Here is a 27,854-nt window from a genome sequence, read left to right as displayed (position 1 = left end):
ATGCGTGAGTAGCAAAGTCGTACTCTTGGCCCTAGTTGGCGCTGCTATAAAAAATAAGAGACGTCCCCCTCAGGCTTAAATCGCTGTCTTCGTAACAGCGGGCTTGTCAGTGGCAAGTGCCATAAGAAACAAACAAACAAACAAACAAAAAAAGTGTTTTTTCAGATTTTTTAAATTATAAAACAATCATTATTTTTCAAATTTTTATTTTAAGCGCATAATAATGAAAATAAATTCACTATAATCATTGAGCCAATAGTAGTATATTACGGAAATTTTAAAGTGATTTCATTCAGAATTGTTATCGCATTGAATGTAAAATTTGGTACATACAGGAAAAACAAGTTGTTTTTAATTATAAGTCAGCGTAAGGATATTAGCTTCTAATGTGATTTTCTTACTTTTTAATAACTGTTTTTAAAAACATTTTACCATCTTATAATGACATTATGTAATAATTTGGCATGCAAGATTATTTGGAATATCTGAGGCAACATTTTTACCTTGTCAATACCCAGAAAGTGATATTTTCTGTTCATTTCTGTTTCCTAAAAATTCTTATGTTAACTTCTTCTCAACACAGATAAAACTTTCATAAATAGTTGCCCAAGATCTTTACAGACAGAATTCAAATACAACTTTCATCAAACTTCAAATGCATTGCAAATTTAATCTGTCTTTAAGCTTTCTCTCCACCATTTATAATTTCTTGAACCCGAGCAATCACCTAAAAGTTTAAAATACATTTTCCCAACCAACCTTTATTTAAAACGACGCCATCAGCCGCACAAGCCAGCCGCCTTAAAACGCATATTTAATCACCCGGAATGCTATAAACCGTTTGGCGTCCCTGGCGAAAACTTCTCACTTTTCGGCGATCAAATTCCACTCCATGTTAATGACTACTATCGATTTTGTGCAGGTCGGAGCATGGTTCAACAGGTTCTGCCTTCACCCTTTCAGCGGTGGGTATGAAAGATTCATAGTTGACTCCTGTGACATTGTACAGGCTTACCGATAAGACCTTTGCAACTATGTGACAGACCAAAGGGCTTTAATATTCAGTTAGGATATGCATGTGCGATGCCTTTCTTCCAAGCTGCGTGACTCCCATCTGCAGGGGAGGTGATTATTGTGCGAATAATGCATTCAAGACAAATGCATCAAGTATTACGGGAAATATCAATGGATTTCGCAGATTGTTTGAGGATTAAGTAAAGAATTAAAGAATGGCTGAATGGATGTGAAAGAATGGCTTGACAAATGATGAATTGCTTTGTCTTTGGAGTGTTTACATTTGAATTTGATATACTTAAGGAATCATAAATCTAAAAAGCATATCGGTTGGTAAAATTGTAATTCTTAAAAAAAAAAAAAGAATCAATTTGAATTTTGTAAACATTTTGCTTATTTTAACTTTTTGAATCAGATTTGTGAAGATTCAGAACACGACTGAACATTTCCTACCTTCATTCTTTTAGCGGCGGCTATGAAACATTCATAAAGCGTTCTGTGACACTTCGAGGGTTTAAAGATTTCTAAAGTAATAATCTAACAAATTTCTTTTAATAAAATAGTCTGAAACAGAGATGAAAAAAAATTTCTTAAATGATATTGCTCAGTCTTAGAATGAGGAATTTCTTTGCTTAAAATCTTAAGAATATTTTACTTAATATGAGTTGTTGGATCATTGGATTTTATGAAAAATTTAGACCACATCATTTCAAAATTATGTGCATTGAATCAAACAACCTAAAACATTTTTTTTTACTTCATTCAGAACTTTATGTCAATTTCAAGCATATGCCTATCTTTGACTTTTTAGAAAATATAGCTACTGAACCACTTCCCATATCATATAATTAAAATAACTTAGTGCATTTCGTACTTAACATAACATTATTATAGACATTATAGAATATTGTGTTTAATTTTATTCTAAAATTCACCACAAGATGGCCTAAATTCAGAAATTAATATTGTTAACCTAAATTCAGAATGAAAATTTAATTCATATTGTTAAGGAAAATCTCTCCAGTGGATATAATATGAAAAGTTCAATAGAATTAATAACGGATAAAGAAACATCATACTATTAGTAAACCCCAAACTACAGATAGTTAAATACAGCAAAATACTTTTGTAAAATCAGGCCAAGTATTCCTTACTAAAATTCGCAGCAGCTCAAAACACACACAAAAAAAAAAATTCTCTGAAGACCAACATTCCAAAGGGAGAATTCCTTCAACTGCTCACATTCGTGTGTGCCCCTTTGGTTTTATATCTATCTTAACAGAGCACTGAAACTTCTAGAAAGATCTCGTATCTTAGCTTGATAGGGATATCGTCAAAATGCGTGCAAATTCAAAGGCTATATATTTATTGCCTAAATTCATTACCGAATGGTCGGAAACAACATTGATTGACGCAATCTGCAAAAATTTCTTTCTTAATAGAAGATATACTCCGCAGAGAAGTAGTCTTTCAGATCCATGATAAAATTTATCATTTAATTAATAATCGGGGTTCTGAAAGCATTGAAGCATCATATTATTATCAAGAAAACAAAACTGGGAAAATTTTCGTAATTATTGAAATTTAGAGAGAAAATAATCTATAGCATCATTTCATCATTATAAACATCGAAGAATTAAAATTAAATAAAAGCATATAAAACTATTTTAAATAATCTTCCTTTTAAGTGGAGTTTCAAATGAAGAAATAAATTTGATCAAAGCATGATTTTCTAATACAAATAAAGAACTGTCGATTCAGTTCTTTATTTGAAAATTCTCTCTATAATTTCTAGATATCGAATAATGAATTTCAATATACTGAATGCAATGTTTGGAGTTTTCATCGGACAAATATTGATCTTAATTTAAAGAATAAGTAATATTTTCTTTCGTAATTTTCAAGATAATTTAAAGTATTAAAATACGATAGGTACGAAGCAGTTCCAAATTCAAAGGACAATTTTTTGGGGTGGGGCAAACATTCAGAAACAAGTCATTTTAAATTAATAATATTTAAACATTGAATATAATCAGCAATGCCAATGTTATTTAAAAATCAGAGCTGACTATTCAGACGTATGATTACAAAATCTCAAATGTAATTATTACTCCTATAGTAAGTATTCATTTAGAAATGGATTTTCAAAATTTTACTTCGATTTTTAATGAGGAATTAATTTAAAATTTAATATTTTCCCTAAATAATTTCATATCATTGCCACAAAATTCATTCTTTCATCATTTAAGATTTTAAAAGAAAAATAATTTTTCAATTGTACTCATTTTATTTCCATGTGTTTTTTTACTAATTTATTATTCTTAATTTTTTCCGCACACATTATTTTTATTATCATTTCGAGTAAAGATTTTAAAATAATATAAAAAGCATACATATGAAATCAAAAATATAAGCATTCTAAGATATTTCGAAATAACGGTTCCAGATTATTTTTATATTTTACAATAGAACATGACATCAAAGCACCACTTCACATTACTTTTCAGTGAATTAAGTAAATTAAAGGCAAGCACCAGAGCGAGAAAATATAAATTCCATTGATGATGGAAATGAAAATAATTCACATGTTGGTATATGAAATAAATAGGGTTGATATTTTACTATAAGCAATCCAGTAAATCTTTATAAACCTCTTGATAGACCTGATTTATGAGCTGTGATATGGTTCTGATGAAGAAGCTATTATTTTCTTAACAGATGAATGTATTTTCTACTTCTCCGTTCTCGTAGAATAATATGGATACTTGCTTTATACCGTCAACTGACTGGTTCAGCTTCAGATACCCAATCTCGTAGAATAATATGGATACTTGTTTTATACAGTCAACTGTCTGGTTGATCTTCAAATACCCAATTTCGTAGAACAATATGGATATTTTTTTTTGCCGTCAACTGAATGGTTCATCTTCAGATACCCAATCTCGTAGAATAATATGGATACTTGTTTCATACTGTCAACTGACTGGTTGATCTTCAGGTACCCAATCTCGTAGAATGATATTAATACTTGTTTTATACTGTCAACTGACTGGTTGATCTTCAGGTACCCAATATCTCGTGAAATAATATGGATCCTTGTTTTATGCCGTCAACTGACTGGTTCCTCTTCAAATATCCAATCTATGTACAGAATCTTTCTGATGTCATGAAAACCTTACGATTTTTTCGTCCAGAACTTAGATTGATTTCAGTCTCTTCTTTACTTAGTTTAAACTTTTGATGACAAAAGCTTATATGTGCTCCAAGTATCACTTTTGCTCGTTTGTTGCAACCGCGAATACATTTTGTCTTCCTTTCCTGAGTTAGATAATTTCACTTTAATATTTATAAGTAACAGCCACAATACCCACAGCTTTACCTTCAATGTTATTCTATAAATAGATTTTGATGATGATAATGTCGTGTCCGCATTACCACGGAAAGGGGTTGCAGTAGCTTCTGAGGGTAAAGACCCCTGAGCACCCAAGAGCAGAAGTCTGACTTTTAGCTCATATAAAGATGAAACTCACACAAATTCGCGAGCACAACCCCGTTTGACAGGGGAACACATTCACACACCTCACAGATAGAACACAGAACAACCATGCCCGAACCGGGACTCGAACCCATGATGCCCAGATCACGAGGAAGACGCGCTACCCCTAGGCCAGGACGCCGGCATAACGGATTTAAAAAAAACATATGTTTTTATATTATCCAATTTTCTCAAACTTCTCAAACAAATTTACCAAAACCTCCCAAAGTTTTTTTAAGATGAACTAATATAACTGATTACTAAACTCAAGTTAAGGACAAACGACATTTATTATCTCAAATTTCGCGCATGCATGTAATGGGTTGAGCAAGATTATTTAGACTAATAATACTTGGATCTAATAACATATTATTGGCATTACAAAAATATTGAGTTTCGGAGTCCATACTGGTTAAATAGGAGATTACATTTTATAGTAAGATATTAATATAGCCAAAAGAAGGCAGTCTATAGACGGATACGGATAATCTCATACGGATAATATTCAATATACGGATAATCTCAAATAATAATTCCGTGATTTAATACTTGTTGTAATAACACATGTCTTAATACAAATTGTTATTAAAAGCAGAATGCATGAATTACAAATTCAGGTAATGCTCAAATAATGACAGCAAAAATTAAGATGTCTGAATAAAGGGACTTAACTCTAAGTGTGACACAAAAGCACGACTGATGGATAAGATTAAATAAATTAATATTTCTTCAAAATATGTAAACGATATAAAGTTTATTGAAATTAATATTGGAGCTTTGACTAAAAATCAAAGTAAAACTACATAGTGATGGAAATGACGCAACTGAAAGCCAGTTTTTCATATTTTAAGATGGTGCAAAAATAAATTTTGTGTTATAAAGCTGCGAGGAAAAATGCAAAAAAATTTTACCCAACTTTAAGCTTTTTAGAGAGTTGTAGAAAGTTTTTAATAGTATTTTAAACCATCCAATTGCTTAGAAATATGCATGCTAAATTTTGTTTGATTCGATCTAGGAGTGTGAAATTATGTATAGTTCAAATTAACAAACAAATGAATATTTGATTTTAATTATATATATTAATTACGAGGATCGAGTGTTTTATAGCACATTGTAACATCCCCCGTTTCCCACACCTGATAATTGGCATCCCAGGCAGATGTAACGCCACCTCTTACGACACACATTGTTAAGTGCCACCAGACTGCCAAATTTGGTATCCTCTTCGCCAGTAGTATCATTGTGTAGGGTGATTAGTTGTATCCAGGTAAAGAACTAGATGTGTGTTTCGTTATTTCAAAGCGATCCATCATATCTTTAAGGAAGAAGAAAGTCAAACCACCTTGATGTTAGAATTTTCTCCATTCTGAAGGGACTATAATTTACATGTGTTAGGGAAGAGTCAACTACAAGGATGGATCATTAACTAACATTCCCATCAACTGGAGACCATTGAGGAAGCATTGCTGAAAAGGAGCTATTGCGTAATATAGGAGCTCAGGTGCACCAATGAGAAAATGAGAGGCGGAGACATAAAATGTGGTATTTTTTCAAGAGAACTGGGAGAGCCGTTTTAAGGAGGAGTCGGAGAGACGTGAGTGTTCGCAGGTATTCGTGATTTTGTGAGAAGCTCCGTGGGATTCGGGCTTCTGTGTTAAGATCCACCCGATAAAGATAGGTGGATTTCTGAAGCTACATCTGGAAACCGTTTGAACTAACAGCCTGTTAGCATTTTTTTTTTTTAGTTTATTCTCCATATTAATAGAGGAAATATTTCATGATTAACTTTCAACTGTTGTGTAAATATTGCAACGAATATTAACCTAGATGAGAACAAGTTGTTTTTGTGTACATATATAAGGCTTTAGATAGAGGAATTGTTTGTCGGTCCAGATCAAGACATTACAACGTATACAAATATGTCCTAACTTAGCTTACAGCTTCAAAATAGTCAATCTAATATTTGTCCTTTACCTAATTGTTGCAACCCCCCGGGGGCACCTCGAAATGAGAATGAGATGCTTCCGGCATGGTGGTTGGATCTCGCCACCCTGGAGGGTACACAAATAGGTGGGGGATCTGACTCCTCTCATCGATGACGGGACGTACTTCCTTCGGGGACGGTTGTACCATGGGCGGTGAGGGCCCTTAGGGCTCAACCACAGTTCCCGCCAGTGTTGCTGTTGCTGCAGTCCGGTCATTCAGTTTTATGGTTTAAATCAGTGTGCCTTCGTGGCGGGGTGGAAAGTTAGATGGTTGGTTGACTTACCTGATTGTTGCTTCGTTATAGACTGAAAAAATGAGTTATTATCTAGTCTCACTTTGTTTATAAACAGGTCATAACCGTTTTAATTAGACAAACATAAGTATAATTTTCTTAACTGTTCGTTTTTGATATTCTTCAGCTACCTTTAGGATACACAATGCTAATCAACGAATTAGAAAGGTTGAGTTTGGTTGTTTTCCGAACGTTCTAGATGTTTTTGTCACCTAGATATCCGATTTAGCATAATTAACGAAATAAGAAAATTTTAATACACGAAACAAAAGTTAAAATTAAACAGTGAAACAACTTTACTGAAATGAATAGGTTCAAGATAGGCAGGATATTATGCATTATTATTTATGCCTAGATATAGTTAAATGAATAGAAATTCAACTGTATCTTCTCCTTCTTTCAGACTGGCCAAAGGCATCCTTTCTTTCAAATTCCCTGCTTGACTCTCTTTCAATAGAAAAGCTGAACCTCATATTCTGCCTACATGCTTTGACAATGACAAGGTATGAAAAACATTTTCCTTTGATACTTATATTAGCATGTGTCTTTGGTTCAGCGACATCGCCGATGGACTTTCCCAATCTTTTCTGGTTGCTGGTTTCCACAACCAAGGCATATCACCGACTCTCCGACAAGCCCAAAGGCACACGGACCATAAATACTGAATGACCGGACAGCCAGTTGGTTGGTTGATCTGGATTTTTATGGCGCAAAAGTCAGAATTGGCTATGCTGCGCATGGCATGAATATATTACCACACGATTAAATATTATGTTTCCTTAGGGCTAAAATATTGATAAAAAATTAGTGCGGGCTGGAACCTATACGCTCAGAGTTACCCCCGGGAACAGTTGTTGTTGTTTTTTCTTATGGCACTTGCCATAGACAAGCCCGCTGTTACGAAGACAGCGATTTAAGCCGGTGGGGAGCATCTCTTGTTTTTATAGTAGCACCAACTACAGCCAAGAGTACGACTTTGCTACTCACGCATCACTCATTCGCTTGCACAACCCCTTTTTACAGGAGGACACATTCACACATCTCACAGATAGAACAACGGAAGAACAACCATGTTAGTCAGTCCCCTAACCGGGACTCGAACCGAGGACGCCCTGATCATGGGGAAGACGCAAGTCGCGCTACCCCTATGCCAGGACGCCGGCCCAAGGACAGTGGCCATCCATAACACCAAGCCCAAGGAGTAACCCCTTTATTTGATCCCTAGCAGACTAACTACTCTGGTGGCTAACTACCAGCCGATTGATACACCGGGGAGCACAGTGCACCGCCCGTCTAATGGGCCGCCACGCCAACACGTGATGTTTTTGGCTGTCCATCAGAAGCAAGAAGCAAACAGAGTGGTGACAGGGATAGAAGTACCAAGCAGACAGCAGAGTGCGTAGGGGAGAGTGAACGGAAAGAGAATAAAGATCCCTAGGAACCTCAGGATTGGGACACCCGTACCCACCTAGTGATCCCCTGAGGGGACCGGACCGCCAGAAAAACAACACTGGCGGGAACTGTGGTTCAGTCTTAAAGGCCATCACCGGCTATGGTTCCCTTTCCTAAGGAAGTACGTCCCGTCATCGATGGAAGGAGTCAGACCCCCATCTTTTCGTGTACCCTCCAAGTTGGCGAGATCCAACCACCATGCCGGAAGCATCTCATCCTCATTTCGAGGTGCCCCCTGGGAGGGATTCCACAACCAAGAATTTGATGGTCGATGGAGTTTCTTTCAATAAATAAATCTTGGGTATAACTTTCATATATATTTTATAAAATTGCTGTAAGCAATTTCTGGCACGAAACCATTTTTAACAGGTTCCTGCGTCTTTTTATTTGGTTGACCTTCTCCTTTCTTAGATTGATTCCAATGCCGTTTATTCATAACAAATATCTGTTTTATTGACGCAAATATCTGACATTTGAGTATCATTTTACATAGGAAAATTTATTTGATGTAACAGGTGATCACGTGACCCCAACAAAATTTCGTTAGCAGCCGACAACGTGATGTCAAGGATCCCTTGCATATTCATTAGTAAGAAAAATTCGAGACATTCCCATTTTTTTAAATTCAAACATTTTTATATTTTCTGTATTATATCTTTGTTACGCTTATTCCTCTATCCTTCACAAACGGCTTTTTTCTAGTCCTGTATTTTCGTATTCTTATTATTTTAGAACTTAAGTATAATTTAGGTAAATGCAAATTTGAAATAATATTATTAAAATATCGTCTTTAAAGACAATATATCCGAAATCTATGTGATGCTTTTAGTATAGCATAGGTACGATATGAAGTATGTCGTTTTGGGACCCTCAACCGCTAGCCAACTCGTTGTGGTTTCTAATAGCACTTTTCCTAGACAAGCCCACTGACTTTAAGAAGTCATATGTGGATTAAACCAAGGGTACGTCTCTTGTTTTCACTAGCGCCATCTAGGGGCAAGAGTGCGACTTACCTACACACACGTCACAACCCTTTTTACGGGGCGGACTTCATTCATGCATTTCATTCACGCATCCACAGATCGTAATTCAGATCTCAATCAGAGAACGATCACCCTTGATTCAGTACTCCCAGTGGTATTACTCCCGACATGGAGGACTTTGTGACCACGACAGATTTATACGCACGTAAGCCACCACACACGCGGGGAGTCTTCGGCCCGTGGTGTTCGAACTCGCAACCCAAGGGACGCTAATCCAACGCTCTACCAACCAGGCTATACCGACCTAGCCAACTCTACTCTTAGAAACAAATAGCAACTTTTAAATATTCTCCTAGCTATTTATTGATTCCATCAAAATTTAAAATCTCTCCCTATATCGCCATGATCTTACAGCAGCTAACTAAACAGCCATTAAATAGGAGAACCAAAAATTAATTTATCCCTAATGTCACTTTTCTTAAAATGCCATGATCAAAAGCAAATTACTTCGCTTTCTTCTTCTTCCAATTATGTGACATTAAAATACAAAAGGTTCAAGTCACAGAAATCAAAACAAATCTAAGAAAATTAGGATGTCTTCCCTAAAATTTACGCATCATTGTTGCTGGAGAAGATCGCATTATTCGCCTGGTTGTTTTCTTCCAATCCGATAAACACTCTTAGTTTGGGGAAGAAACGAAGATAAAGATCTGATTATTTTCCGCGAAGATATAAACTGCTCGCCTTTTATTTGAAAAGAAAAGAATAGAATTGTGCTGTCGGCGTTAAAATGGATTTTGTTGATATATATATATTTTTTTTTTGCCCTTCAGAACCATTTCATTCCTTGTGGAACTGACGATAAATATTAGGAAGGAAAGGAAGAGATGTCCAAGCATTCCATCAATATCGATTTTGGTTATTTGAAAACGGTGAAATAATTCTGAAAACAGTTTTCTGATAGATCACAAGTTATGGTGCTGTGAAATGGTTTCTTCTAAAGTTGATATACCTTAATCTGTCAAATCTTTAAGTTTGCGAGGAAAAGTAACTAGCAGAAGTGGTCACACTAAAACTTTATCGTACACTCTCTAATAAAGGCATTATCACAGAGAACCCCTTGACGTACAATAATTACGAAATATTATTTGGCGTGAATATAACATTTTTACTGAATCTATCATGTCATCCTTGGCGAGTTATTTGGCGATTAATCCCTAGCATGCAATTAATAGTATCCTAAAATCAAATTTGTCTCCTAGACGCGTTTTCTCGAAACGATTGAAACAAATATTTGACACAAAACTAGGGTTGTAGTTCACAAATTCCCATACCAAATTTGATATGTTTAAGTCACCGCGATTTTGAGTTATCAAATTTACGTATTTCTGAAAGAACAGACTGACAGATAGTCAATCCCTTGTGCGATTAGACTCAAAATTTGGAAGATGTCGAGGCTGTAGATGTCAATTCTGTACATCAATTCTGTCTAATTAGCTGTCTTCGTTTTTTAGTTATTGTGCTAAATAATGTTTGACCAGCTTGAAAGAAAACTTCTTCTGAGAAGAGTTTGTTCAAAATTTGAAAGAAATCTACATATTTAATGTAAGGACTATATACCAAATTTCATCCATCAAGATCCGGGAATTTTATGTTATCTTTCACAGAGAGACGGACATTTTCCAAAAATGTCTTTTTCCAACTCACTCAAGGAGGTCTAAAACGTTTTGATGTATCAAAATCTCGAGTTCAAAATTTTGGATGATTACCCTGTACTTTCTTTATACTACACATAGGAAAAAGTAGAAATGAACATTTTGAAAATTCTTTTATCTTCTGATAGCATTCCGTGTTTTATTTTCTTATTATAATCAGTCCGGGTGATGTCCTCGAACCTTTCTGACATGCCATCCAAAGAATCTTTCCTCTCAAAAAATTCATGAGTTAGGGTAAGATAGCGAATGCCTTGATTAGTATGGCACAATGACACAATGGCAAATATAAATCTTTGAATGAATATTATGTTACGAATCTGTGATGCGGCTTTCCAGCATAGTTGGTTCCATAGGAGGTCCCAGAGCTTGGCGACAAACTTGGCAACCATTTGGCGACTTGGCGACGAATTTGGCGACTTTGGCGCTAAAATGGATTATACCAGAAACATCGAGAATTTTCCCGATCCGTCCAGTAGGAACGGAGATACGCCTCGAACGTTCCTGATTGGTTGAGAGGCTTCTAGCCCCGCCTCCTGAGACCTATAAAAGGAGTGGCCCGCAGCTGCCGAGTTGTCGTGACCCAGCAGTGGTGAACCAAGGAGTAGTCGAAGAGTTGTCGGAAGCGATAGAGAAGAGTCGTCGTGAACCAGACGGTGAGTCGAGTGGTGAATTGAGTCGTAGTCGGAAGCGACAGAGAAAAGAGTCGTGAACCAGATCGAAGAGTTGTAGTCGGAAGCGACGGTGAAGAACTCGTCTTCCAGGGACTAGCGGAGCAGCGACGGTGTAGAGCTGCTGTGTATACTGTTGAATACTGCTGTGTATACTGTTGTATGCTGCTGTGCATGCTGTTGTATGCTGCTGTGCATGCTGTTGTATGCTGCATGTCTCGGCTGAAGATAATCGTCTTTTGTGCTGTATATAGTTGTCGTCTTTGTGCTGTCCTGTGTGTCTTCGTGTAAATAAACGTCGTTGTTTCATTTCCCACTGCCGCCTGCTGATTGAGCGTTTTCACACCAAATAACTCCCACTATCCAAACGAACAACCGGAAATTTCGTAACAATAGAATTTTTATTGTGTATATCGTGCTAATATGTATTTTACATGCCTTTTAGGCGACTCATTAAAAATAAACTTAGACACAGAATTACAGTTTAGTCTCAAGATAATATACTAAATAATTTCTTCATATTTCTTATACTAGAAACAAAAAATGTCAAAATGAAATATTAGTGGTAAAAATGAAAACGATTTGAATTTCACTTCAACGAAGAAAAACATTTTTTGAAATACTTTGAACATTTTTTTAATATTAAATTAAAAAATATGTACTGCAAAAAAAATTTTAATGAAAAGACATTTTGAATTTTTTTTATGATGTGAAAAAATTAATACGTGATAATTTTGGAACTTTTAGCGAAAAATGACAAAACGTGGCTTAATTTTTTAATTAATTAAGATTTAAAAAATAAATTGCACAGAGTCGCACATTTCCAACCTCCAAATATATGAGACAACATTTGTAGCTTTTCGTTTGGTCTGTAATGCGCCAACACACACAGAAAAATATCCATTTTTAAATTAGTACATATATTTGGTATTTTTCTATCAAAACATCAACAGGGAAAAATCAAGATTATTTTAGAATTAATACAAATTCGATGCTCATAAGATATTTTTAATAATTTAAATATAATTATTCACTTTTTTTTTCTTTAAAGTAAATACGAGTGAAAAAAAGAAATTCTCCAAAGTTTAAAAATATAAATAAATCCAAACAAATTTTAAATCTTTCTAAAAATTTGTGAATTCCTAAAAATTTCAAAGACTTTTAGAATTAACAATTAATTATTCGCTTTGATATCTCCTTTCAGCATATAAACATTCATTAAAAGAATACAATAAAGGTAAGCATCGGATTATTTATCCTAAGACCGTTAATATTTGCTTTTACTTTAAAGAGAAATTTAAAAATGATTACGCTGCCGGCGATCAAATGAAATAGTTGTCTATTTTTTTTCTTTGATACGCTTTTAACTTGAAGAGCAGACGACAAATATTAGGAATCTAAAGAAATGGAGATTTGCTGTGCTGCGTCAGATTTTTTTAAGTATCGATTTCGATTATTTAAAGAAGATTTGCAACGTTACGTGTGATTAGAAAAGATTGTGTTAACTTTGTTTGATTCGCAATTTTATTTATTTATTTATTTTTGATATTGAAGATATTTCGAAGATAGCGAAAACAAGTACAAGATAATAAAAATTTAAAAATGAAATCTACGATCGCAAATCTCAAGTTATCATGTGAGAACATTATGGTTTTTAAATCATAATTTGTCATAATTAATTTAAGTCATTAACCAATTTGAACCGGTTTGAAACAACCACGAGACTTCTCTCTAAATATATATATATTTTTTTAACTTTCATTTTCAATTTTTCTAGCTGGCAAACCAAGTTTTGGACCTCGACCGATTTTGAGATGAGAAAAAAAAAAAAAAAAAACGTTTTCTAAATATCGACGCATGCGTAATCTGATAATCTCGTGATTGTTTCAAACTGGTTTAAACTGGTTAATAACTTAAATTAATTAAGAGAATTCGTAAGAATTCAGAGAATGTATAATTTTGAAATTAAGTTATAACTTTAGTTGACAAATGTGACAACCTTCTGCGTTATTTTCTAATAACCCTAAAGCGAAAAATGGATGCCTCAAAAGCCATAAATCGCCAATTTGTTGCCTACGCACTTTCAGGCTTCAAAATCCTCAAACCAAAAAATCATCATGTTCTCACATGATAAAAAAATTATCCCTATCATAAAGGAAATCATTTACAGAATGCCTTGTAAGTTATAATGCTTCAGCTTTTTCCGTTAATACGCACTGGTAGTTTAAATATCCGATGATTTACTTTTATAAATTTTTCAATATGTTTCCTATTGCAAATTTATTTTTAGAAGATCAGTTGAAGAAGCTATTATAAGCAATCTTTCTTTTTAAATTTTTTTTTAAAGAAAAAGGGTTAACCATTTATAGTTAAAAAATAAAGAGTAGGCGAGTAAGTTTGCGATGTCCAAACAAATATATCGCATTTTCTGAAATGAAATTTGTGAAAAAGATATGAAAAATTGTAATTCACTCAACTTCGTAGTCTGAATTTTGAAGTTGAATATTTTTTATTAAATATTTTATGTTTATTTTTATATTTTTTGCATGCACTTGGCCATAGTATTATTTCTAATGATTTTAAAAGGAAAAAAAAATAATTATCGAGAACAAAGAATATAATCGTAAGATTTATTATTCTCTTATGACAAAATTTACTTTATGATTTTTGTAAAAAAATAGATATTTTTCCCCAAACCTTTTAAACTAAAATTATTAATTCTGATATTTTAATTTGTTAGCTATCTGAAGTATTTTAAGGCCATTGTTCGCATTCATATCTCTAATTTAAAAGAAGAACCATTGAAATACATTTTGCATTGATTCTTAAATAAATGTTTTGTTATTGAGTAAAAAGCATTTATTTGAGGATTAATGTAAAAAAGATTTATTGTTTCGTTGATTTTACAAGAAGGCAAATTAGAAAGTCGATAATTAAGAAAATAATTATTGCATAGTTAAAATTCAACTACTTTCATTTGCCGCAGTCTTTCTAATTTCATCATTTCTTTGTCTCGTCTCCATTTGCAGTAAGTTGCTTCGACTTTTATCGTCTGTAGTTTACCAGACGATATCTTGCTAAAGAAAAAAATTTTAATTAATATTATTTTTATTTCATTTCCATGGTTTTATTTTATGTTATTGTGCTTTTTAATTAATTAATCAAAAAACATACAGCGCTGAACTCTTTCTTATAGAAATTTATCACTTTTGTGAATAAAGAGCTTAAGAAAATATAAACATCCATTTTCATTGGCAAGTACTAATAATTATCTATTTAGTAACGATTATGCGCTTTCTCGTTCTCACTTAAATCTTCTGTTTGGTCCTTATTTCTATCATTTTGATTTATTTTATATCCTCCTTCCTCTAAATAAATGGATATTTCTGTGACGCCGAAAATACTCTCCCGAACATTTCTAACCATATGTTACAATTCCATTATTTAAGCGAAGTGTTGAATTAAGAGTATCTGTAAAATCTAAAAGTGAAGTAGTATGGTGCACTGGTACTGTGATTGGTTTACATTTGATTGTTGCCACTCAACAATAAATAATAAGGGTGATTTCTGTGAAACGTATTTTAGTATATTATACTGTAATGTCCTGATCTAGACTGATCAAATAACGAAGCAGAATTTCCAGACAATTCTTTATTTTACAACCCTATATATACAAAGAACAACTTGTTCTAATCTTGGTTAAATAAATAGTTATTTACACCTGTAGTAGGAGATACAACAGTCAAAATCGAAGGTTTTTCATGAAACTCAGTTCTTCATCTCGTCAACACGACCATTCCTGGGGTAGTTTCTCATACTCCGAACTCGTGGGCGTAGTCCAACAGTTCCTGCAATTCGTTTCTTCTCTCCTCTCTAAAAAAAATCTCCGCACTTTATTTCAGCGACAATCTCCGCCTCTTAATTTACATTGGTCATTTGAGCTCTCCTTCGGCCAATCGGGTTTCAACAATATGCTCTCTCAGCGGCGCCAGTGGGTCGTGGGAAGGTAATTTCACAGAGAGAAACATCTAGCATCCAGATGTTTCGACATCCCTTTCTCTTTGAAGGTACTATCAATACCTCTGGGACGAGAAATTCCATATGTGGTCTTTCATTGTAGCCGCTAATGAACAAATGCGAGACCACCCAGGTGAAAAGATCCACTATCTGGCTATCTCGAGGTGTTTAGTAAATAACAGCGACGACACAATGAATCAGTACAACACAATGTCCTATCAGTACTGGGAAACAGGAAATGTTACAATACATATTCATTGTATAGTAAATTAACATATTTATCAATAATTTTTATACAACATACTTATTAATAATTTTTATGTAACATACTCATTAATAATTTTTTACTTGATCCATATTTTCTAATGTATGAATTAAATAATTAAATTTGGATGATCTTAATAACGATCTCAAATAATTCTTTATTTCTTTTAATATTGAATTTATTGCCACTGTATGACCAAATCATCTTTTTACATTTAATGAATTTTGAATTATAATCATAGAGATATAAAGAATTTAGAATTTAGAATAAACAAATTTTGAGGCTCAAAATTAAAATCAAATTTCTGAGAAAATATTCAGATGCAGTGATTTCCTTGAAATAAGCTCATGTTGTTCATAGATAAGAAATGCCTCATCCTTTGGCATTCAGCACTTATAATGTGAAAGACAAACACATTTTTGCGGGTGTGTGTGTTTGTAAAATTATTTTTCAACTTCCGTTTAACAATCCCGAGTTAGGAAATGAATAAACTGCGGAAATTCAAAGGAAAGTTTTAAATCTTCATCAAATTGTGAAATGCGCTGTTGAAAGCTTATCTAACAATGATAATCAAATCACTGCTTTACAGATTTTTTAATTGTTAAAACAAAAGTTAATTTAATAAATGGTTAAAACCTAGTTAGCTAAATTTAATTATAAATTTAATGAACTAAAGTACATTAGATTAGATTCTTATTCCAATAATTCTTATTAATTTAAAGCTTGTTATTTTAATGTGAAAAATTAAAATTAATAAATAAAATATTCAAAACTGACACCCTAAATTTCGAGTCAAATCTAGATTTTGTTGTTGTGATTTAATTAAATAATGGCGTCAAATATAATAACTTGTCACTTGTACAATTTTTAGAATCCTTATTAATAATAAAATATAATTAATCCACTTTCGTTTTCACCCAATGGTTTAAAATCTAATAGGTACAAAATCGCCGAAGTGTAAAATCAAAACAAGTTTAAAATATTATTACAAGTTTTAAATGTGATTATTGTTCAAGAAATTCCAGCTTAATGAATTGTTCGTCTGAATGTTTTCTTATTGCCAACAAACGTTTACTAATTTAGGAGAATAAAGTTAAACATCGGATTGTTTTCCCAGAAACTAATTCCTATTTGTCTTTTTTTTTTTCTTCTAAAAAACGAGAAAGGAATTGTTTTGCTGAAGTTAGGAAGAATTCTTTCATTTTTCTTCATCCACGATTTTCACCAGAAGAGCAAACCATAAATATTAGGAAAGAGGAGAATTAAAGGAAAATGTCGATACTTTATGTCAGTTTTGAATAGATTCTGAATTTTTAAATAATTATTATGATGTGTAGAAATACAAGTAACATTGATCAGAACAAGATTTTTTTTATTTGTTGATTTTATATTTTTAAATCCTTATTTCATTCAATACAGAATACAGAATGAATGTTTTTTTTTAAAAAAAAACAACTTTTTCTTTTACTATATTTCGTTATCAAAAGAAATTAAAAATTTTATACTCTATCAAAACGCTTCTTTTATTGTTTATGTAATATCTGTTTCAAAAGTTTATTTTGGATAGTCCTAATTGATTTTTCTGATTGTCCCAATTTTTTTTTTCTAGAGGTGATTTTTTAAAAATACTTTTTGAGCATGAATATTTAAAAAAAATTAAGTTTTACATTTGTAAAAATATTAAATCTCACTTCAGCAAAAAAAAAAAAAAAAATATTTTATGAAACTGAATTATCGGCTAGAATGAAAAAAAAAAAAAAAACATTTCAAAACGTTAACAGTCATTGAAAAATGACTAATCAATGGCTTTAATTCATTGCAAAATGACTAATCAATGGCTTTAATTCATTGATAAATGAATTAAATCCAATGATAAATCATTTTATCATAAACGATGACTATTAATAAAACGATCATTTTAACAAATCATGTTTTTAAATGAAAATAAATTCATGTACTTATTGAGCCATATGTAATTATAGAGTGATTGAAAAGAAAGCCAAACTGAATGAATTAGTTATATTTAAAGGGGTTCACTTCTTTTGACTAAATTTTCTTAATGCAGAAGGAATGAGAATTAATTTTTCTTAAAATGCCATTTAAAAATTAAAAAAGAAAAAGAAAATTCCGCGTCTTTCGGTCTGTACATTCGTATTCATGTCAACAAAATTCTAAAATGCAGTTACTTGTTTGTTTCTTATGGCACTTGCCACTGACAAGCCCGCTGTTACGAAGACAGCGATTTAAGCCTGAGGGGGACGTCTCTTATTTTTTATAGCAGCGCCAACTAGAGCCAAGAGTACGACTTTGCCACTCACGCATCATTCATTCGCTTGCACAACCCCTTTTTACAGGAGGGCACATTCACACATCTCACAGATAGAACAACAGAAGAACAACCATGCCGAAACCGGGACTCGAACCCGGGACGCCCAGATCACGGGGAAGACGCGCTACCCCTATGCCAGGACGCCAGCATGCAGTTACTTAAATAAATTAAACTGATTTGTCGTCTTATGATTGCATTTCTAATTATGCATCAAATTTTTATTTTAATTAGCAGATAAAAAAGGCACCCAAAATGTGTTTTCCGTTTACATGTGTAGTAACTACATACGAACGATTAAATATGTGTAGTATCAACATACGAACGATTAATCGCCAAAAAGAAAACATGTAAGATCACTCTCTACTAAGATTTTTCATATCAATATTTTGCTAATAACACACTGTTAACGCACAATAGTAATAGTTTCCTTTACTACGAATAATAGGAATGTAAATGTAGTAACCGCATATCAACGATTCAACGCCAAAAAAGATTACCCACTACTTGAATTTTTCATGTCAATGATTCACTAATACTTACTTATTTAAAACACAGTAGAAGTGGTTTTCTTTTCTACTAGGAAAATATTAAGAGATTTTCAAAATTTCTCTAAGAAGAATAGAATGTTTATGTCTGAATAATAAAATTAATCAAAATTATTATAAAGAAAGTAATTAAAAATCTTAACACTCTTAAGTTCACGACTTTGACAATGGCGGGAGGGGGGATTTATACCTCTAATAGGATATATGCGAGAAAGAATCAGAGAGACCACATGTTTTACTATTGCATAAGATTTTCCAGGATTTCTGAAATAATACGCAATATGTGTACTTCCAACATGCAAGATAGCAAAAATATAAAATTTTATATTTCTTCTTAGTACAATAGCCTTATTTAGTAGTTTTAGGAAATCCCTCGATCTCTCAATTAAGTGCAGGCCGTAAAAGTGTATTGTGTCTTATCAAATCTCGAGAGATCAAGTTACAAGGGTTTTTAATTTAACTCTCATATTTCAGTTGACGCAGATTGCCTATGTCTAGTGAATTTTATGTTTGGGTATAAATTTCGTGATCAGAGTATTTTTAAACATATTGTCAATCTTTTAGTAATTATTAATAATTCTTATTAGTAGACGATTATGGATTAATTGATTTCATGTTAATAAATTATTGTTTTTCATTTTATAATAAGAAATGCAAATTTTTTATTTGTTATTTTATATATAAAAATTGATTCAAATATTTTTTTCTATTATGTGCTTTGGCATGATAAAAATAATTCATATGTACTATTTTTAAAAACACAATTTTATCATGTGTGTAATACAGTAGAATTTTTATTTCTGACTAATTTTGTCTTTTATTTACAACTCATTATTACAAATATTCTGAAACTTTGAAGTAAATCGATTCCTAAATGCAATACTAGTTGGCGCCACGAGTAAAATAATTTTTTAATTAAGTCGATCGATGACATTTTAATAAAATCCTGGAAATATTTTTAAAATAATATAAAAAAGCATATTATAAAAGCATTAAGTCCACACAAGTGTAAAAAAATTAAAAAAGCATCGTAAAATCTGTAAAAATATTATTAATAATATCGTCTGCGTAAACATTAGTAAAGTTAAATAAAATTGAATATAAGTCAGTTGAAGAAACAAATTTCTTAAAGCAATTCTTGAAGCGTGATATTAAAAAAGGCAAATTATCTTTCAGTCCACATAAGTATACAAAATTTGAAAAGCTTCAGTATATCAATAAAACTCCTGTTAATAATGCTTGCCTTTGCAAATATATACCAGATTAAATAAAATTGAATAAATATTACTTAAAGAAACGACTTTTTTTAATTCTTAAAGCATGATTGATAAAAAAAATGAAAATTTCAAATTTAATGTCAAATAACTCGATATAGGCATTGATTTATTATTATTTTTTTAAATTCTCAATACATAGTTGATAAAAAAAAAAGAATGTTTCAGTTTTTAATGTCAAATAACTTTTGATTTAGGCATTGATTTTCTTTTAAATTGATCTTCAATGAATAATTGATAAATAAAAAGAATGTTTCAGTTTTTAATGCCAAATAACTCTCGATCTAGGCATTGAATTTTTTTTTAATTCTCAATACATAGTTGATAAAAAAAAGAATTTTTCAGTTTTTAATGTCAAATAACTCGATCTAGGCATTGATTTTTTTTAATTCTCAATACATAGTTGATAAAAAAAAGAATTTTTCAGTTTTTAATGTCAAATAACTCGATCTGGGCATTGATTTTTTTTTAAATTCTCAATACATAGTTGATAAAAAAAAAGAATTTTTCAGTCTTTAATGTAAAATAACTCGATCTAGGCATTGAATTTTTTAAAAGTTCTCTATACATAGTTGATAAAAAAAGAATGTTTCAGTTTTTAATGTCAAAATACTCGATTTAAGCATTGATTTTTTTTTAATCCTCAACACATAGTTGATAAAAAAAAAGAAGGTTTCAGTTTTTAATGTCAAATGACTCGATTTAGGCATTGAATTTTTTTTTTTTAATTCTCAATGCATAGTTGATTTTAAAAAAGAATTTTTCAATTTTTAATGTCAAATAACTCGATCTAGGCATTGCATTTTTTTAATCCTCAATAGATAGTTGATAAAAAAAAGAATGTTTCAATTTTTAAATGTCAAATAACTCGATTTAGGCATTGAAAACCTCGCCAATTTTAGGCAATTGTTTAGCACGATAACCCTCATAAACCTGCGTATAAAAAAAGGAATAAAGTGTTGGATCAGGTGATTAGAGTTCCAGTTTGTTATTTCTATGACCAAAGGTAATCAATACATTGTAAAATGATAACCATGTTCGAATTTTTTTAATAATATCTGAAAATGGTGTTGCTTAATCTTTTCTTTTCCCATTATAAACAATTTTGTCCTCATATATAAGAATCATAGATATAAAAGAAGAAATAATATGATCTAAAGGGGATAAGAATTCCGAAAAAATATATATTTGATGAGAAATTTTCATTTAGCCGTTAGATAATCATATTCTGAGTATTGATTTTTTGAAAATTTATTAACGTCTTTATGAAATAATAAACTTTTATTGCATGAATATCAAAAAAAATATCTTTAAATAGATTTGGTATTTAAAAAACGATCAGTTTATCGAGAACTACTCCGATAAAAAACTTGTGAAACGAAAGAATCTAAAGGATAAAAAGTAGAGAGAATACAATATTAAATACAACATCATAAATTTTAGAAATCTTTTTTTCATTATAATTCAAAATAATCGTTTGCACTTTTCCTTTAGTTTTTCACTGATTTTACTCAATTATAAACATTTCATGGTTATTTCTAACATTCTGCTTAACAATCTTTTTTAGAATGGAATTTTAGGAGATCAATGGCCATATTTTAAAAATTTATCAAAGAAATGCTACTTTAAGAAAAGTCAAATTGAATTTCGATAATGTAATTATTTATGTAATGGAAAATGCAAGTTTTCATTGTTGTATAATCATTTATAATTACACATATTGATTTTTAAAAAATAAAATCATCCTGAAAAGCTTGTCTTATATGTTTGTGGTATATATTTACAAAGGAGAGAGAAAAACCATTTTATCTTATTTTGAGTTCGCTACCATCTGTTTTTTTTTTTCATCGATAATACGGTGGTTCTTCCTTGTTTTAAAAACTTCCAATATATTGTATTTTTCATTGGCTTAACGTTTTTGAGAAAGGGAAAATGCACCTCCTCAAAGGGGGTATTTTATGAATATGTTTTAGATAATGTTTCTACACACGAGCCTTTTTCGGAAAAAAAATTTGTAGACTATAAAATTAAAAGTAATAAGTGATTTTTTTGCGGATTGTATTATTAAATGGATTTTAACAGAAAAAGTCAAATAAACAAGCAAGTTATTTTCAAATTTTTACATTTTTATGGTATAATTTTTGGCATCTTTTCTTATTATTTCAACTGGATTTTATTTTTTTTTAAGTTATACACAATTAAAATCAACTGATTTGGAATGATTTTGTGAAATTTTAATCTTTATTTTTCAACTAAACTTGAAAAAAGACCTAATAATTCTAAGAATATCAATTTCAGCATCTTCTTAAAAATGGCTAAACCTCTCAAGCCTATATCCCTACTACCACATATATATGAAGTATTAAAAAAAATTCAAAGCTTCTCTTTCTTTGACAAAAATGCAAAAAAAAGTTTTATGAAACAGAAAACCACTGCATCAAACACAATGTAAACCTCAGAGAAATGCTTTTTAGTTTATTAAGTCTTTAAATAAAAACTAACACATTTTATAGAGCTCTAATTCTTTAAAACAATACTAAAAAGTTAGACTCGCACAAAAAAAAACATTATTTCTTTTTTTAATTAAAAGAATGCACAAAAGCCCTCTGAAATTCAGTTTAGTCGTAACTATTTTTTTTCTTATACAAATTATTATTATTAATAATAATAATGTACAATGTTGATAACATTGATTCTGATAACAACTTAAACTAAACTTAATCTAAACCTACTACTTTTATAAAAATTTTGGACACAATACAAATTTTATAAAATGATGACAACAATAATGTAAAATAAAATTAAAAGTAATCGTTTTCACATAAAAATTTCTAATTTCTTCTAATATTTTAAATTGGCACAATTTAGGTGGTTTGAATTTTTGCCGTGAGACTTTAGTTTTCACTGATTTTATTACTTCCACCTATACGAAGTATAGAGGATATATTGAAATCATTAAAAAATTCAAATCGAGATTTGAACAAATCTCCACTTTTCAGGCATTTCTGAATCAGATTAACACATTTTTGGCATTAAGTCTGTCTGCCTGTCAGTCTGTTGATGAGAAAACAATAACTCAAAAAAGATTTGAGTTGTGTGTCTGAGATTTCGTATATGGAATTACTATCAAATTTATGGATTTCTATCGCTTTTGAATGAACCTCATTCACAGAAAGTATATATTTCTAGTTATTCGAATACATGTGAACTTAGTTGCTACAATATGCATTGAATTAGGTAAAGAAAATTTAGTACTAAGGTTTAGCTTCTAAAATACAGATATTTGTCACATTTTGTATCAAATCTGTCTAAGGTTGACCGTCCGTATGCATGTAACGCGTAGTTCATAAACGCATTGTCTTAAAACAATAAAAGTAGGTAGATTATCTTTTAGACTATACAACTGTAGGTTTGTGTCAAATTTTGGTGGCTCGCAAAAAGACGTCCAAAACACATATCCTTGTTACATATTCAATAAGAATGGTAGATTCAGGAGAAATATCTATTTTTCATAACTACCATTTACCAATACCATGCAAAGAATCCGGGGATTTAACCAAGTTCCCAATTTTATGCGGAGGAAGAAAAATAAGATCTGTATTGGAGAGTATTCCATAAGGTTTCAGGGTGACCACTGCGGTTGGATTTCAAAATTCTCAATAATATAGCTTGATGCCACAAAGGCGTCTTCCGTTTTGTCTTTAATACCTGTATTCAAAACATTTGAGTTTTGAAGTCTGACATTAAGTGTCTGTAAAAAAATAATTTTCAAAATTATTATTTTCACTCATTTGTCATCCCTCGGCCGTTTTATATTCTCAACAGAAAAATGAACAGAAATAACAAATTTTAAAATTGTTTGTTTCCGACTCTAGTACTTCTATTGATGTACTTTTTCGGCACTTGCAAAGCATTGTACCATAAGAAAGTTCTTCTTTCGAGGAAAAAATATCAAACTGAACAAGAACCGGGGAATGCATTGATTGCAGAAGTACCGAAATGTGATGTTTTGAGACGTGATTTGATGAAATAACGAACTTATGAGTCAGCGTCTTATTGTGATGAAACAACTTTAAATTATTCAATCCCAGTATTAGAAGATTCCAATGCGTGTAAACACCAGTTTCGCACGTACTCTATGCGTATTTGTTTCCGATTAAAATGTATGCTGACTGGTCGATCGCATAATTTTCTTCAAATACTCTGTGTGAAATGGCATTGTTCATTCACTCTAAGAAAATGTAACAATATAAGCTAGACAAAACAGCAGTATAGTGAACTCTCTCCAATAAAGAGATAAATTAAAAGTACAATAATTTGAATTCCAGCTCCCAAAAGAAATTGTTTATTCAGTGAAATTCTACATTAAATATGCAATTATCCATAAATGAAACTCAGAGAATTTATGGTGTTTACTTATCATTTACACTGTTTTCCTTCAAATGTCTGGCTGTAATTAAGCTTAAGTAGCGGAAAACTGACATTCATATTCATAATCGTTAAGTTTCTTAATAGATAATGACGTTAATCGTTAGTGAAGGCTCATTTTGCTTCGCTATTTATTACATTGAATTAAAAATTACATCACTTTCCGTTCTCTTAGGATTTTATTGCATGTATTTAATTGCATTGAAGTGACATTTTGTTAGAGCGATTAGCAACAGCTGTCGTGAATTGCTATTTTATAATTAATGTTTATTATTAATGAATTAACTAATGAATCTACATGCATTGAATTGTCTAAATAAATAAAGAGAATTAATGAGATATTGTTCAATTTTTGGGCATGTTCTGCTTATTGTTTATATATACTTTTAAGATTCATATATTTTTCTATTTCATATATGTAGTTCAGAGAAAGTATTAGAATCGTCAAAATATTCCAACTCGAGATTTTGACGAACATCCACATTTAAGATCTCTCGAAGTTCGAAAAACACATTTTTGGAAAATGTCCGTCCATCTGTGATAAAGGACAACTCGAAACCGCTTTCAGCTAGATTGATGAAATTTGACATATGGTCTTTATACCAAATTCGAAGATTTCTATAGAATTTTGAGTAAAATCTGTTCAGAGTTCAAAAATGCATCTGTCCGGCTGCTCAAATGTAAGTTAATACTGTTACGAACCTGGGATGCGGCTTTCCAGCATAGTTGGTTCCATAGGAGGTCCCAGAGCTTAACGACAAACTGGACGACCAGTTGGCGACTTTGGCGCCACAATAGATTACACCCGAAACATGAAGAATTTTCCCTGATCCGTCCAGTAGGAACGGAGTTACGCCTCGAACGTTTCTGATTGGTTTAGAGGCTTTTAGCCCCACCTCCTGAGACCTATAAAAGAAGTTGCAGCTGCCGGGGAGTGGTCGAGAATTGAGTCGTAGTCGAGACTCGTCGGGATCGACGGGGAAGAACGAGTCTTCCAGAGAGAGTAATCGTGGACCAGTGGAGTCGAAGAGTAGTCGGGATCGACGATTAAAGAAGTGGCCTTCCAGAGTTAAGTGGAACAGCGACGGAGTGAAGCTAGTGCTGAACTAAGCTGTGCGCTACTGTCTGCAGTAGAGTCTGTTGTATGCTGCACGTCTCGGCTGAAGATAATCGTCTTCTGTGCCGTATATAGTTGTCGTCTTTGTGCTGTCCTGTGTGTCTTCGCGTAAATAAACGTCGTTGTTTTATTTTCTACTGCCGCCTGCTTATTGAGCGTTCTCCACACCATATAACTCCCACTATCCAAACGAACCCGGAAATTTCGTAACAATATTATAACCACAGAATTAATAGAGTTACACAGATGAGATTCTGTGGACAGATTTAACATATATAGCAATTTGTGTATTAATTACATGAATTGGCAAAAAGTATTTACTTTTTGTCAAATCGATTGTTAGGGGGGATCGTGCGTCTGATCTGTAACAATTAATCGCTGGCAGGCAGGGAATGCAAGGAAATAGAATATATATTTTAGACACTTTTTTTCCAAAAAATTAAAACCAAATTTCTGTATAAATATAAAATTTGGTCAAAAGATAAAGTACCAAATTTCATTTATTTAAATCATTGCGCTTTTGAGTTGTTGTGTATACATGCATTAGAAAGCACAGATCAACAGACAACCAAAATTTAGGTCCAAAATTTAATAATAACTTGCATTTTAGATTTATTTATTACTAGCCGCCTTTGGCGACCAGCCGGTTCGCCAATCTTAATGTTCGTTAAAATTTTAATAATTAACTATTTTATGTAATTCCTACTTTAATAGATTCTTCATCAAAATATTTTAAAACTTCAAATTTTGATAGTCATATAATTCACTCATAATATTATAAAGGCCTTCAGTCATAACGTGATCTGTATCTCTCTCATTTTCTGTTACCCCTCGTAGAATTTATGCTTTAAATTAAAGTGGAAAGGATTAATCTGCAATTAATATAATAATATTTTTTACTGAAAAAAAGTATTTTTTTGTAATATGATTACCGAAAACAGTCACTGAGCATTTGAACTTTATGAGCACTAAAGAATATCTTTCTTAATTTATGTAATATTTCAAGAATTTGTCAACAAAATTTTCTTAGATTCATTATGAGCAGATCGATTCATTAACAATGTTCAATTTTAAATGCATCAAACACTAAGAAAATAAAACGAATCGTTTAAAATAATCGGTTGAAAACAGGTTAAAAAAAACTACTTAATAAACGATGTACTTAAAACTATAAGCATATACAAAAAATATATAACAAATACAATCTAATTACAAAAGCATGCAACTAACCTAAAAATAATTTAAATCAAGTCCGCAATCAGTCATACCAATCAGAACACAATGCGCATACGTGAATTTTCAACGCTAGTAACGGTAACGCAAATGCGTGAATTTTTCTACGCCAGTTGGGGTAACGATATGCAGATTAGAAATTTTTAATTTCCTTTATTCTGTTTTGCTTTCATTCAAAAGTACTTCAGAATGAATCTGAAAGATCGATTCATTAACAATGTTTAATTTTAAATGCATCAAACATTAAGAAAATAAACAGAATCATTTGAAATAATCGGCCGAAAAATATTAACCCTAGCTTCATTAGTGTGGGAAAAAATACTGAAGCCTTACTCATTTGGCGCTGGGGAAAATGAAACGATTTTTTGGCGGGAAAGTTAGTTTTTAATTAATAATTAAAATTTTAATTAAAAATTTAAAAAAGGTACCCCAGGTGCACATTCCTGACCTCCAAGGTATACATGTACCAAATTTGGTAGTTGTAGATCAAACGGTCTGGCCTGCAGAGCGCCAACACACACACATACACACACACACACACACACACACACACACACACACACACACACACACACATTGAGCTTTATATAAGTATAGATAACAAATCAGCATCAAATACTTAATGAACAAAATCTCTAATCAATGAATTATTAAAATATTTGAAGGCTTATTAGAAAATAGTAACTTGTATACAATCTTCATAAAAAATTAAAAACGTAGTAAGAATACAAAAGATCTGATTATTAAATTGTAAAAAAAATATAATTGTATAAATAGTTTTAAAAAGTAAACACACATATATCCTAAGAAATGCCAAAAATGACACTAGGATTTTAAAAGATGTACATATTAATTTAAATAAAATACCAGCAGAGAAATAAATGAGTTTCAACGCTACCGAAAATTCAAATACACGAATCTCTCATTATTTCTACATTCCAGATACAATTGAAATTCATTAAATATGATTAATCCACTCACGATGACAGCTAATTATTGAA

At 31.7% G+C, this 27,854-nt stretch overlaps 1 protein-coding gene and 1 long non-coding RNA gene across 2 annotated transcripts in view; one reads left to right on the top strand and one right to left on the bottom strand.

The window, feature by feature from the left end:
• LOC129957614 (uncharacterized) overlaps positions 1 to 27,854 on the bottom strand; it is a 269,845-nt gene that overhangs the window by 174,937 nt on the left and 67,054 nt on the right. The window lies entirely within an intron of this gene.
• Positions 7,237 to 27,854, top strand: part of LOC129957613 (uncharacterized) — a 78,227-nt gene continuing 57,609 nt past the window's right edge. Inside the window, exon 1 of the mRNA XM_056070031.1 lies at positions 7,237 to 7,330. The gene's annotated coding sequence lies outside the window, so the exon portion shown is untranslated. The remainder of the gene's footprint in view (positions 7,331 to 27,854) is intronic.

This window comes from Argiope bruennichi, chromosome 11 (genome assembly GCF_947563725.1).
Source record: "Argiope bruennichi chromosome 11, qqArgBrue1.1, whole genome shotgun sequence".
Classification (NCBI taxonomy): Eukaryota; Metazoa; Arthropoda; class Arachnida; order Araneae; family Araneidae; genus Argiope; species Argiope bruennichi.
The sequence above is the reverse complement of the archived record's forward strand: the minus strand, read 5'-3'. Positions and strand labels throughout refer to the sequence as shown.